The sequence below is a fragment of the Cricetulus griseus genome (assembly GCF_003668045.3).
Source record: "Cricetulus griseus strain 17A/GY chromosome 1 unlocalized genomic scaffold, alternate assembly CriGri-PICRH-1.0 chr1_0, whole genome shotgun sequence".
NCBI classification, from domain to species: Eukaryota; Metazoa; Chordata; class Mammalia; order Rodentia; family Cricetidae; genus Cricetulus; species Cricetulus griseus.
In genome coordinates, this window is record NW_023276806.1 from 257,295,171 (window position 1) to 257,309,390 (window position 14,220).

The following is a 14,220-nucleotide window of genomic DNA, read 5'->3' on the forward strand; positions in this document are numbered from 1 at the left end:
AACCAACCTCCCATACCTCCATTATCTTTATGTGAGGAGTCAGCGTGATATTTCCACGGGCATGCCCCTCCCCCAAAGAACTGACCAGACTCCTCAGGTACACCCCTCCCCTGCAGAACCGACCAGACACACAGAGAAAGCTTCTGGTCTCATTGAATACAAATTCAGAATTTTAACTAAAAGACAGAATGCCGATAGATCCGACAACACAGGAGTCCATTTTTCTCGCATCTAGCATTCTCTGTGAGTATGACGGGTGTCTCTGTGACCACCCAGACCCTGTTTATTATGTGTTCTGCTAGCCTCCACAAGACCCAAATGGCAATTCTAAATTCTACCATGTTAACAAGGAAGGTGAATCACCACAAGATAGAAAAGGTTTGTGGCAGGATATTCCCAGAAAAGATGGAGGGTGTGGGTTTATTTTGTCTTCAGGCCGTGACAGGTGGTGTTTCACCCTGAAGGGATGGGGTTGAGGGTAGAGCAGGGTGGGAGGGAAGCAAAGAAGCAGAAGAAACAAGGAGCCTGGGGAGGATGAAGAACGACAAAAGACATGGGGGGAGGGGAGAAAGAAGAGAGGGAGAGGAAAACTAGTCCTAGGGTTTGGGAGAAATGACCCATCTAGTAACCCTGCTGGGTGGTCATTGGCTAGGAGCAGCCTGCAGAGTCAAGTAGCCAGGATGAACTTTCTCATGGCTTCATAGGTAGACTCTAAAAGCCAAAGGACAGCCAGACCAGACTATCACAGTCCTCCAGCTTCATGTACATGAGACTGTCCCAGGCCACTCAAAGAGGACCCAGACACCTGCAGAGGGATCTCTGAAATGTCTGTAACCTTGCACACACATGGGGGTAATGAGAAGGGCTGACCTGTAAATGTTTGTGCCAATGGCACTTCAGTTCCTGCCAAGGTTGATAGAGGGAGCTTGGTTTCTTCCTGAGCACCAGCCCCAAGTTACACAGTCCATGGACATGGCTTAGAGCCTCTCTGTGGAGAACAGGCATGTCTGTCATTCTGCTTGGTAGCAATGGAAATCAGACAAACCAAGACTGCTATCAGCTGGTCATGAACTCTTAGACAAGACAAGTGGCATTCTCACTCAGACCCCTCCTTAAACCAGTGGTTCATTAGCCCATGACACCCTCCAGACAGCAGTCCATACCAAAGAGCATTTCAAAATGTTTATGCTTAACATTGGACACTTGTGAAAACAGGCTCAGACGGGTTTAGAGATGAGCCCAAAGTAACACAGCTCAAAAGAGGTGGGTTCCGGGATAGAAGCCTGATGTGCTTGGTGAGAACGGTCATGCTTCCTACCTCACAGTGTCCTGACAGACTCAACAAATGTCCATCTCCAAGATGGTAGGCTGCTAAGAGCCATCTCCAGTGGTGGACATGTCTCAGCAGAAGATGTAAAGAGTTGGCGAGGGAAGGGAGTGAGCCAGGCCTTGGTGGTCAGGAGAATATTGCAGCCTGACTGTCAAGCAGCCAGAAAACGTCTTTATTCCTACAGAAATCAGTAAACAGGGATACATTCATGTTGTTCCAAAACATATATCACATCACTTTTGGTTTTGGACATGTGTTTCACTTCCTCTTGCTCATCTTTTAGTCATCGTTAATAAACCATGACAGAACAGAGTTATCATTTACAATCATTTCTCTTCAAGGTTTGACATCATTGATAGTTACCTATGATAACCATTTTTACTCATAAACCCCATAACCCAAATTTTAAGAATCCAGATGCACCTTTCCACCGACCAACCCAGGAACGAGGTGAGTGAGCCTCTGCCCTTACCCAACCCCCACCCAAACCATCATTCACCCCGACCACCCCAGGCCTGCGCCCACCTGCTTGGGGTAGACACACACAGACAAGGAGGAGCTCCCTGAATCTGGAAACACCCAATTCTTCTATCTCTTTCTGCCAACCGATCCACAAGGAGTGAGGAGACTACCAGGAGAGGCAAGACCATCCAGAGTTGTGGACATTGAATTACCCACACACCACTGGGTCACAAGAGGAGATAGAGTGACCCCACCTGCACCCACTAAAAGAAGATATGGGAAGAAGACAGAATAAGATTTCACTCAACAACAGAAAGACCAATATGACACCACCAGAATCTAGGGACTCCACTCCAGCATGATCTGAAAAGCCCAACACAGAGCATGAAGATGAGATGGACCTCAAAAATTATCTCAGCAAGATGATAGAGACCATTAAAGAGGAAAGAAGAAAATCCCTCAAAGAAATAGAAAAAAAATCAAACAAAAATTACACGAAATGGAGAAAAAGACAAATCAAAAAATTCAAGAAATAAACAAATCTCTTAAAGAATCTAAAGAAAGCCAAGAAAAAATATCCAAACAAATGAAGGAAGTTCTTGAAACAGTTCAAAGCATGAAAGCTGAAATAGACACAATAAAGAAAACAGAGAATGAGGCGATGGTGGAAATGGTAAGGCAGGGTAAATGATCAGGGACTAAAGATGTGCTTATAACCAATAGAATTCAAGAGATGGAAGAGAAAGTCTCAGCTATTGAAGACTCGCTAGAGGCTATACATTCATCAACCAAAGAAAACCTCAAGTCCAACAAATCCCTAACACAAAATATCCAGGAAATATGGGACACCGTAAAAAGACCAAACCTAAGAACAATAGGTGTAGAGAAGGTGAAGAAACACTGCTCAAAAGGTACAGAAAACATATTCAACAAAATCATAGAAGAAAACTTCCCCACCTACAAAAGGATATGCATATGAAAGTACAAGACCAAACAGACTGGACCACAAAAAGAAGTCCCCCTGACACATAATAATTAAAACACCAAATCTACAGAATAAAGAGAAAATATTAAGAGTAGCAAAGGATAAAGGCCAAGTAACATATAAAGGCAAACCAATCAGAATCACATCCGACTTCTCAATGGAAACTCTGAAAGCCAGAAGGTCTTGGATAGATACCCTACAAGCACTAAGGGAGCATGGATGTCAACCCAGATTACTGTACCCAGCAAAACTTTCAATCACTATAGATGGAGAAAATGAGATATTCCATGACAAAAACAGATTTAAACAATACATATCCACAAATCCAGCACTACAGAAGGGTCTGGAAGGAAAACTCCAACCCAACGAAAATACCCACACTAACAAAAACACAATAGATAATCTAATTTTACCAAACACAAAAAGAAACAGGAGGGCAAAATCCAAACGCAGTGACACCACCAACAATAAATCCAAAACAAAGAAGAACCAATGAACAATGGACATTAATATCCCAAAATGTCAATGGTCTTAACTTACCCATAAAAAGATATAGGCTAACAGAATGGATACAAAGACAAAATTAATCCTTCTGCTGTTTACAAGAAACACACCTCAATTTCAAAGACAGGCGATACCTCAGAGTAAAAGGATGGGAAAATTTTTTCCAGTCAAATGGGTTCAAGAAACAAGCTGGTGTAGCAATCCTAAAATCTAACAAATTAGACTTTAAACTACAATCAATCAAAAGAGATGAAGAAGGGCATTTCATACTCATCACAGGAAAAGTCCATCAAGATGAAGTCTCAATCCTGAACATCTATGCCCCAAATACGAAAGCACCCACATTTGTAAAAGAAACATTACTAAAGCTCAAACCACACATAAAACCACACACACTTATAGTAGGAGACTTCAACACCCCCCTTACACCACTAGACAGGACCACCAGACAGAAACTTAACAAAGAAACAAAGGATCTGACAGAAGTTATGACCCAACTGGGTTTAACAGATATCTATAGAACATTCCATCCAAACACAAAAGAATATACCTTCTTCTCAGTGCCACATGGAACCTTCTCAAAAATGACCACATAGTTGGCAGCAAAGCAAACATCCACAGCTACAAAAGAATTGAAATAACCCCCTGTATCTTATCAGACCACCATCATGCATTAAAGCTAGAATTCAACAGCAATACGAATTGCAGAAAGCCTACATTCTCGTGGATAATGAATAACACCCAATTGCACCATACCTGGGTTGAGGAAGAAATAAAAAAAGAAATGAAAGACTTCCTAGAATTTAATGAGAATGTAGACACAACATACCCAAACTTATGGGACACTCTGAAAGCAGTGCTAAGAGGGAAGTTCATAGCACTAAGTGCCCACATGAAGAAACTGGAGGAAAGTCACATTAGAGAATTGACAACTGAAAGCTTTAGAGCAAAAAAGAAGCAAACACACCAAGGAGGATAGACATGAGAGCTGAAATCAACAAAGTAGAAACTAGGAAAACAGTACAAAGAATCAATGAAACAAAGAGGTGGTTCTTTGAGAAGATCAATAAGATAGACAAACCTCTAGCCAAACCAAAAGGCAGAGAGCGAGCATGCTAATTGACAAAATCAGAAATGAAAAGGGGATATAACAACAGACACTGAGGAAATCCAGAGAATCTTCAGGTCATACTTTGAAAACCTGTACTCCACAATATTGGAAAATCTAAAGGAAATGGACAGCTTTCTGGATAAATATCATTTACCAAAATGAAATCAAGATCAGATAAACAGTTTAAATCGGCCTATAACCTCTAATGAAATCGAAGCAGTCATCAAAAGCCTCCAAACCAAAAAAAAGCCCAGGGCCAGATGGCTTCAGTGCAGAATTCTACCAGAAATTCAAACAAGAGCTGATACCAGTACTCCTCAAACTGTTCCCCACAATAGAAGCAGATGGGATACTGCCAAACCCTTTCTACGAGGCTACAATCACTTTGATACCCAAGCCACGAAAAGATATGACTAAGAAAGAGAGCTACAGACTGATATCCCTCATGAACATCGATGCTAAAATACTCAATAAAATATTGGCGAGCCGAATCCAAGAACATATCAGAAAAATCATCCATCATGATCAAGTAGGCTTCATCCCGGGGATGCAAGGATGGTTCAACATATGAAAATCCATCATTGTAATACACCATACAAACAAACTGAAAAAGAAAAACCACATGATCATCTCACTAGATGCTGAAAAAGCCTTTGACAAAATCCAACACCCCTTCATGATAAAGATCTTGGAGAGAACAAGAATAATGGGAACATATCTAAATATGATAAACGCAATATACACCAAACCAATAGCCAACATCAAACTAAATGGAGAGAAACTCAAAGCGTTTCCTCTAAAATCAGGAACAAGACAAGGCTGTCCACTCTCTCCATATTTCTTCAATATTGTACTTGAAGTTCTGGCTAGAGCAATAAGACAAGAAAAGTGAATCAAAGGGATACAAATTGGAAAGGATGAAGTCAAACTTTCACTATTTGCAGACGACATGATAGTCTACATTAGTGACCCGAAAAACTCTACCAGGGTACTCCTAAGGCTGATCAACACCTTCAGCAAGGTAGCAGGATACAAAACTAACTCAAAAAATTTAGTAGCCCTACTATATACAGATGATAAATCCAATGAGAAAGAAATCAGGGAAACATCACCTTTCACAATATCCACAAGCAGCATAAAATATCTTGGGGTAACACTAACCAAAAAAGTGAAAGACCTGTACAATAAGAACTTTGAGACTTTAAAGAAAGAAATTAAAGAAGATACCAGAAAATGGAAAGATCTCCCATGCTCTTGGATAGGTAGAATTAACATAGTAAAAATGGCAATCCTGCCAAAAGCAATCTACAGATTCAATGCAATCCCCATCAAAATCCCAACACAGTTTTTCACAGACATTGAAAGAACAATACTCAACTTTATATGGAAAAATAAAAAAACCCAGGATAGCCAAAACAACTCTTTACAATAAAGGATCTTCTGGAAGCATCACCATCCCTGACTTCAAGCTCTACTATAGAGCCATAGTTCTGAAAACAGCTTGGTATTGGCACAAAAATAGACAGATAGACCAATGGAATCCAATTGAAAACCCTGATATTGACCCATGCACCTACAAATACCTTATTTTTGACAAAGGTGCTAAATCTATACAATGGAAAAGAGACAGCATCTTCAACAAATGGTGCTGGTACAATTAGATTCGGACATGCAGAAAATTGCAGATAGATCCATACCTGTCACCATGCACAAAACTTAAGTGCAAATGGATCAAAGATCTCAGCATAAATCCAGCCACACTGAATCTTCTAGAAGAGAAAGTGGGAATTACCCTTGAACAAATTGGCACAGGAGACCGCTTCCTGAACATTATGCCAGTAGCACAGACATTAAGGTCTGCAATTAATAAATGGGACCTCCTGAAACTGAGAAGTTTCTGCAAGGCAAAGGAAACAGTAGTAGGACAAAACGACCACCCAAACAATGGCAAAAGATCTTCACTGATCCCACATCTGACAGAGGACTGATTTCCAAGATTTATAAGGAGCTCAAGAAGCTAGCCACCATAACACCAAACAATGAAATTAAAAACTGGGGTGCAGAACTAAATAGAGAATTCTCAACAGAGGAATCTGAAATGGCTGAAAGACACTTAAGAAAGTGCTCAAAATCATTGGCCATCAGAGAAATGCAACTCAAAACAACTCTGAGATACCACCTCACACCTGTCAGAATGGCTAAAATCAAAAATACCAATGACAATCTATGCTGGAGAGGATGTGGAGAAAAAGGAACACTCCTCCATTGCTGGTGGGAGTGCAAACTTGTAAGACCACTCTGGAAATCAGTATGGCGGTTGCTCAGAAAAATGGGAATCAGTCTACCTCAAGATCCAGCCATTCCTCTCTTGGGTATATACCCAAATAGTGCATGTTCATACAACAAGGACATATGTTCAACCATGTTCAAAGCAGCATTGTTTGTAATAGCCAGAACCTGGAAGCAACCTAGATGACCATCAACTGAAGAATGGATCGATTAAATGTGGTACATTTATACAATGGAGTACTACTCAGCAGAAAAAAGCAATGGAATCTTGAAATTCGCAGCCAAATGGATAGAACTAGAAGAAACCATCCTGAATGAGGTAACCCAGTCACAAAAAGACAAACATGGTATGTACTCACTGATATATGAATTTTAGACATAGAGCAAAGGATTACCAGCCTATAATCCTCTTCACCAAAGAAACTAGGAAACATGAAGGACTCTAAGGGATAAATGGTCCCCAGGAATGGAAGTGGCATGAACTCCTGAACTAATTGGGAGCATGAGGGGAGGGGGGAGGGAGCTGCTACAATAAGAGCAAGAGAAGAAGAGTAGAGGAGAGGAAATGGAGGGGCAGAAATATTGAGCTTGGGGAAGAAGAGAAGAGAGAGAGCAGGATGAGAGATACCATATCAGAGGGAGCCACTATAAGTCCGAGACGAGATCTGGAACCAGGGAGATCTCAAGAGACCTACAAGGATGACACGATCTGACAATCCAGGCAATGGTGGAGAGGATAACCTAAAAGCCCTTCCCCTAAAATGAAATTGATGACTTCTCTTTATGCCATCCTAGAGCCCTCATCCAGTGGCTGATGGAAGCAGAGACTGACATCCACAGATATACACTGAGCTGTAATCGGGAATTTAGTTGAAGAGAGGGAGGAATGAAGAGCGAAGGGGTCTGTACCAGGTTGGAGAAACCCACAGGAACAATTGGCCGGAACAAGGGAGAGCACATCGACCCAAGATGCTGTTGGGGAGGCCAGTACAAGACTGATCCAGATCCATGAACATGGATGTCAATAAAGAGGCCTCTGCACTCCAGGGAGCCTCTGGTGGTGGTGGATTAGTACTTTTCCCTGGTGCAATAAGGGACTTTGAGAGCCCATCCCATGTGAAGGGTTCCCCTCTGGCCCTGGACATATGGGGAAGACCCAGGACCAGCACAGGAAGATTTGGTGGACTTTGCAGAGCCCCCCGTTGAGGGCCCTACCCTGCCTGGGGAGTGGTGCATGGATGGGGTGGGGGGTGGCTGGGGGTGGGGGAGGAGGGATGGGGGTGAGGGGAGGGAGAGGGAGAAGGGACTTACATGTGAAACAAGCTTGTTCCCTAACTAGAACTAATAAATAAATTTTTAAAAATCCAAATTCATATGATAGCCTGTTCTCAGTCTGGTAGTTTTTGTGGGTTCAAGGATACTAACCAAAACAGTCTTCAAATCATCCCAGGCATACTGCCGTGTCCCAACCAGTGTATTATTATCTCTTAATGGTCAGAGTGCCTGAGAAATCTCCTCAGACCAATGCTGCTAAAGTTATTATTCAAATTCTGGCATAATACAATGTTCACATTTTATATCTTTGTAGAATTTGTCTATATGTCTAATCCTGGCATTCTCTTGCTCTTTGGTCGTAGGACACCACAGTGGCTCTGCATGTGCTGACTTTTCTAAGAAAGGGAGGCCCTGACATCTCATCCTTTCAGCATCTTTCCACATCATTCTTTGGCCATCACTATGAGGCTCTCTGTGAGCCACAGGTAACATTAGCTAATCTAACTTTGTTGCTGTATCTGACACATAATTTCATGAGTGTAGTAGGAAGAGGCTTGCAATCTGAACTGTGGCCATCTTCTCTAGCCCACCAAATCTAGTTGACCTTTCTTGAGATTATACTTTGATTCTCTTGTTCCTGAGTAAATACATGGACAGATGTTTTAAGTATGTCTAATAGCCTCATAAGGAAACCTCTGGCATCTTTATGTGTCACCACCTCCAAGGCATAAGGAAGACCTTTCAGTAGACGAGGATGTCCCCCTGAAGCAGGGTGGGGGCAGAGTATGTTCAGGGCTTTCCCTTGGAAGCTTAGAAGCAACATTCCTGGCAGAAGGCATAAATGATTCATAAGAAATTTTCCAAAATTCAATATCCCCAAACAGTACAAATATTAAAAGTCACCCAAGTATGCAGCAGCTGGAGATGAAAACCAAAGGTGGCATGGCAGCCATCATGTGGCTCAGCTTTGTTGGATCTTTGTCAAACAACTGTGCTGGCTTTATGACTATCGCTGTTCCCATCAGATATGGCTGTGCCAGTAGACCTCTCTGTAGATGCCCAATGTCAGTCTTAACTATTGACCTGTGTTCTGTCCATGTTTGAAAATTTGCCTCGCTTTACTATAGGACCCAAATGAATCTACTCACCTGTCCTTGGCGTCCTTCTATTTCCCCTTCTTGTTTCTCACTGGCCTGCCTCTAGCCAGCCCTTCTCCATGCCTCTCGTTGGCTGGCCTGCCTGCCTCCAATGACTACCAATGGAAGGTCCAAGAATGCAGTAGTTGTTCAGTCCACAAGGCTGGATGCTGTCTCAGCTGGCCCTCTGTATATGCCAGGGTCCCCAGGAAGCCATTCCCCAGTGAAGGAATGGACTAGCTAAAAAGAGTGAGAGCAAGCAGGCAGAGAGTGAGCATCCTTCTTCCTTGTTCTCTATATAGGTTGTCAGCAGAAAGTGTGGCCCATTCTACAGATGGATCTTCCCACCCTGAAGACTTGGATTAGAAGTTAGTGTACGTTTTCAAATTATGTAATTAAGCAAAACTCCCTTGCAGGTGTGCCCAGTCATTTGGGTTTTAGTTGATTTCAGATGTAGTAGAGCTGACGACCAACAGCAGCCATCACAATATCCACTCCTTTTCTGCTTCTTAGCTTTCTATTTGGAAAATACACATCAGAGCTCAAGAGTTAAGATACTGGCTGCTCTTCCAGATTTGATTCACAACACCCATATGGTGGGTCACAACCATCTGTAACTCTAGTTCCAGGGCATCCAGTGCCCCCTTCTGACTTCCTCAGGCACTAGGCACACACATACTGCACAGACATGCTTGCATATGAAACACACATATGCATACAACTTAAGTTTCTAGAAGGATGCAAGGACCTTGCCTTCTAGACACTTAAAATGACATGTACAAAAGGGACAGCAGCCAAACAGAGCAGGTGCTGTTTGGAGGTGCAAGTGGCACTGGCATGGAGCAGAGTCAGGGACAAGCTACTGGTGGAGCAAGAACAAGAATGTGGCCCTTCCAAGGTCTCATGTCACCCCCAACCCTGAAGGTTCTTGACAGACTTGTGATGAACACATGAAGTTGAGCTGTCTTCCTCAGAATTTTCACAACTCAGCCATAGAGGACAGCTTTAGTTTCATTTGAGGAGATAAGCAGCATTCTTGATTGGGGGGACAGCTGGAGTTCAGGAGTTAGGAAAATAAAGAAAGCTCAGAGAGTGAGTTGGCAGAAAGGAAGTGGTGCTGACAGACCCAGCTGTCAAGTTACTATCAGGACAACCATGACCACCTGGTGACTAAGGCTCACATTTTGTGTGTGTGTGTGTGTGTGTGTTTGTGTCTGTCCTAGGAGCATCTGATCCCAGTGCAGGAGCCTTGAGTCAAGTTCACCTGCCACCAATCATGGTGCACTTGAACCCACCCTTCATTTTCCAAGTCCTTTAGCACTGTGGCCTGCCCTCCCAAGCTGACACCCCAGGAAAAGGTTGTCTGACACTCTGTCATGTCCTTGTGACCTTGGAGCATGTGGGAGCCTAAGTCCCTAAGCTGGTCCAGGTGAGAGCACTACTGGTGGTATGAGGCCCGCATCTCAGAAACATTCCATTGAGGTGGGGAGAAGAGGCGTGCTGAAATTAAGTACTAGGCACTTGTCTTTAACTCTGTCCCCTTGCCAGGAAATAATGTTTATTTGGGGCCAAAGAAACTCCCCCTACCCCACGAAAGGAGAAGCAGGAATTCCTGGGCTCATCACAGCAAGTTATCAGGAGCAGTATCTAATGGAAAAATAAATAAAACAACAAAACCACATTTTCCTGGATGACACAGCTCTTGCAGCTGCTTAAACTCCAAACTCTGAAACCCTTCCCCAAGGCCTGAGGCATAAAATGAAGAGAGGAACTTTGGTATACTGGGCTTTGGGGCACAGCAGGTGTGCACAGCAGCTGAGGAAAAAGCACACCCCCCCCTCCCTGGTTGAATGAGTTCAGGCTGACCTGCATTTCAATTAAGGGCTGACTACAAACACCTGACCCAAGGCAGGTGTTTGCCTTGGGAAGCATGGTAGATCCAGTCAGTCAGCCTGACTTTACTGCTATTGGTGACTGGCAGGGATAGGGGTGGGACCTAGCTGCTAACTGAAGGATAGGAGAACCTATGAGAAACCAGAGGCCAGGCTGCTCACCCAGAATGCTTCCCTATAAAACCCTGCTCTGCCTCTGCTCTGGACACTTGTTAGTTGTGTCACCTTCTACTGGGGGCAGGGGGGGGGGTTGTTATATAAAAATCTAAAGAAAAAGCGGAATGGGCGAATGGGGGAACGGGGTGCTGGGAAACTCTCTACAGCTCTGAAGCCCTGGGAAAGAACTGGGGGAGAAACTGAGCTAGAAAGCTAAAGTCCCTTATCTTGGTGGCTTTTAAAGTATTGGTACAGTCTTGCTGCTTCATCACGTCTGACTAATGGTGCCTGCCTGGTTGCTGCTCACTCTTAGCGTTTTCTGGAAATCCTGTCTCTCCCCTTCCTTGCCTTTCTGATTTGCTTTTACTCAGAACAAGGCTTTTTTCTTAAAACTCCTCTCAACTGGGAAGGAAATGCCTTCAACTCCTAGGTAGCCAAAACAAAGCTCTCTTCTACCCCACTTGAAACACCAGCTTGTCTAAAAAATCTTGCTCTACACTAAAGAGTCAATTGGAGACTGAAAGGTGGGGGGTCTATTAAACTCACAGTAGGTTTGAGCTTTTCTAGTTAAAACTAAAAACTAGTTCAAACCGGCTTAAACTAGTTGAAGTCCGGAGGAGGGCGTAGCTTGGTGTCATTTCCCCCAAAAGCCAAATAACCCAAGTTCCAGTGTTATCCAGCTATAGGAAAGCTTATCAAGTTCCTCCACTTGAAAAAACAAGTAGCTTGGATCCAGATACCGGGTCTTTAGGGGAGATTGGCTTTTCTCTTAGGCTTCCTAGTATTTCTCCTTGGAGTAGACTGCTAAAGAGTGCCTTAGTAGAAATGGGATCAGCTGGGCTGCTGGGGAAGCCAAAGGGGTCCACAAGCCGGAAAGTGTCTTCTGTACACTCCTCTAAAGAGAGTTGCCGAATCCGGGGGAGCAGGGGTATGTTACTTAGAGGATTGCTCAAGGAGCTGTGCTTTGACCAGTCCTGGGATCACGGCAGAGCAGCACCCCAGTTCTGAGATGGTCACAAACCTCTGTTCACTTTAGGAGGGGAAAGTGGGTGCGGGTAGTGGGGGTGGGGTGGGGTAGGGGTAGTACCAGGAACCATCATGGCCTCTGGGATATTGCATCTACCTCTCTTACAGCTTGATTTGCTCTTGAGGGTTTTAAAAAGCAGGATTCTCCTGGAGAAATGCAAGCACCAACTCCAGGTGCAGGGCTCAATACAGAATGCTGGCCCAAGTGGATCCAGGTGCAGTTACAGACCAAGGAGCTGTGAAGTCTGGATGGGCCCTGCGTCAGGGTGAATGCTCAAACAAGCCCAGTTTCTCCTGGGTGACTTCTGTGGGGAAGTCAGCTATAGCACAAAGTTTCATTTGCCTCAGAAGTATATCTAAGAGCATTTCCCTGTTCAATGGACTTCTGACAAATGCAGCCACAGGTCCTAAGAACAGCTTTAACATGAGTGATGGCCGAGGTGAAGATGGGTACAGGCAAGACCAAAAATCTATACTCCAGACAAATACCCCAAATGGGCAAAAGCATAGGTTCAAGAAGCAGGTGAAACCTGAGTGGCCCAAGCAGGGAGCTCTAAGGGAAGAGAGGTTAAGGTACTTTGGATGGGGCTGATCTGAGGATGAGCCTGTGGAATGCTCGGCCTACAGGTAGACTTGGAATCCACAGTGTGAAGTTGTGATCCTTGGAAAAGTAGGCGAGTCCTGCCACTATTGGTTCAGCCGGCTGTGAACCTGAGCTGAGTCTAGTGAAGCAAAGCTTAGAGGAAACTCCAGCTTTTAGTACTTCAGTGAATGTCTGTTCAAACTGGGGGTGGAACAAGGGATCATGTTCTGGGTGATGAAGGGAGTTAGTGGTACCTAACTTAGTGGACCCACTGCTGATAGTGCTAATTACGGGGAATTCATAGGCAAACCATGCCAGGACTCGTGGGCTACAGCCCACCTGCTTGGATGCTGGGTCTGTTTCAATCTGAACTGGGGTTAGAATAGTCATCACTGGATATGTACCTATCTCAGATCTGGCATTGCGAGAGACTGGAAGAGCAGAGTCCATCCCATAAAGCACACAGACATGACTAGCCAGTGAATTCGGTAACTAGGGGTTTTTGTTGTATATTATGATAATTGAAGCCATCTGGGTTTTAGTTAGGGTTTCTTCCTGCTGCTGTGAGAACCTGATCAAAAGCAACTAAAAGAAAAGACTTATATGTCTTCTACACCCCAGGTTAGGCCATTGAGGGAGCCATGGCGGGAATGGAAGGAAAAATTGGAGAAAAAGCCCTGCTTTACTGACTTTACTCCAAACTTACTGCTTACTCCCTATTACTTCCTTAGCTTCTTTACATAACCCAGGCCACCTGCCCAGGGGTGGTACAATCCCCAGTGAGCCAGGCCCTCCCTCATCAAGCATTAATCAAGAAAATGGCCTACAGACTTGGCCTACAGGCAATCTGATGGGAGATTTCTTTTTCGATGGTTTCCTCTAGCCAAGTACCTCTAACCTGTGACAAGCTGACCAACAAGGGGAAAAAAAAGAACCCAGCTTCCACTAGAATCGAACTATTCTAGAATGTTATTGACAGTTGTCTGTTACTGATAGACCCTTGACCAAAAGCAAGTTGGAGGAAATGGTTTATTCACACATTTCCATATAACAGCTCATCCTCAAAGAGGGCAGAAACTCAAACAGGACAGCAACCTGGAGGTGTTAGACCCTCAGAAAGCTGAGGCTTCCAGAATCTTAGCCCAGGACGGCGGCCACCCCAAACACAGAATGGAGGCGAAAGCTTGATGCAAACTGCATGAGGCTTTATTGTAATTTAACGAACTAACCCCATGTTAGCTCGGGTCTTTCACCCACCCGCCATGGCGGATGGCGAGAAAAGACGGCTCCTTGGGTCTCCCAAAAGATCTTATAGGGAGTGTCTAGGGGTACGCACAGGCTTACGATTGGTGTGCCTCCAGGCTTGGAGGGCTTGCCCTGTGTTGATTGGTCAACTGGTTGTTATGGCTCATAGGCCCTCCCAGGGTGGTTGCTATGCTCTCTACGTCATTGTCGTGCGCTTGTCCGTAAA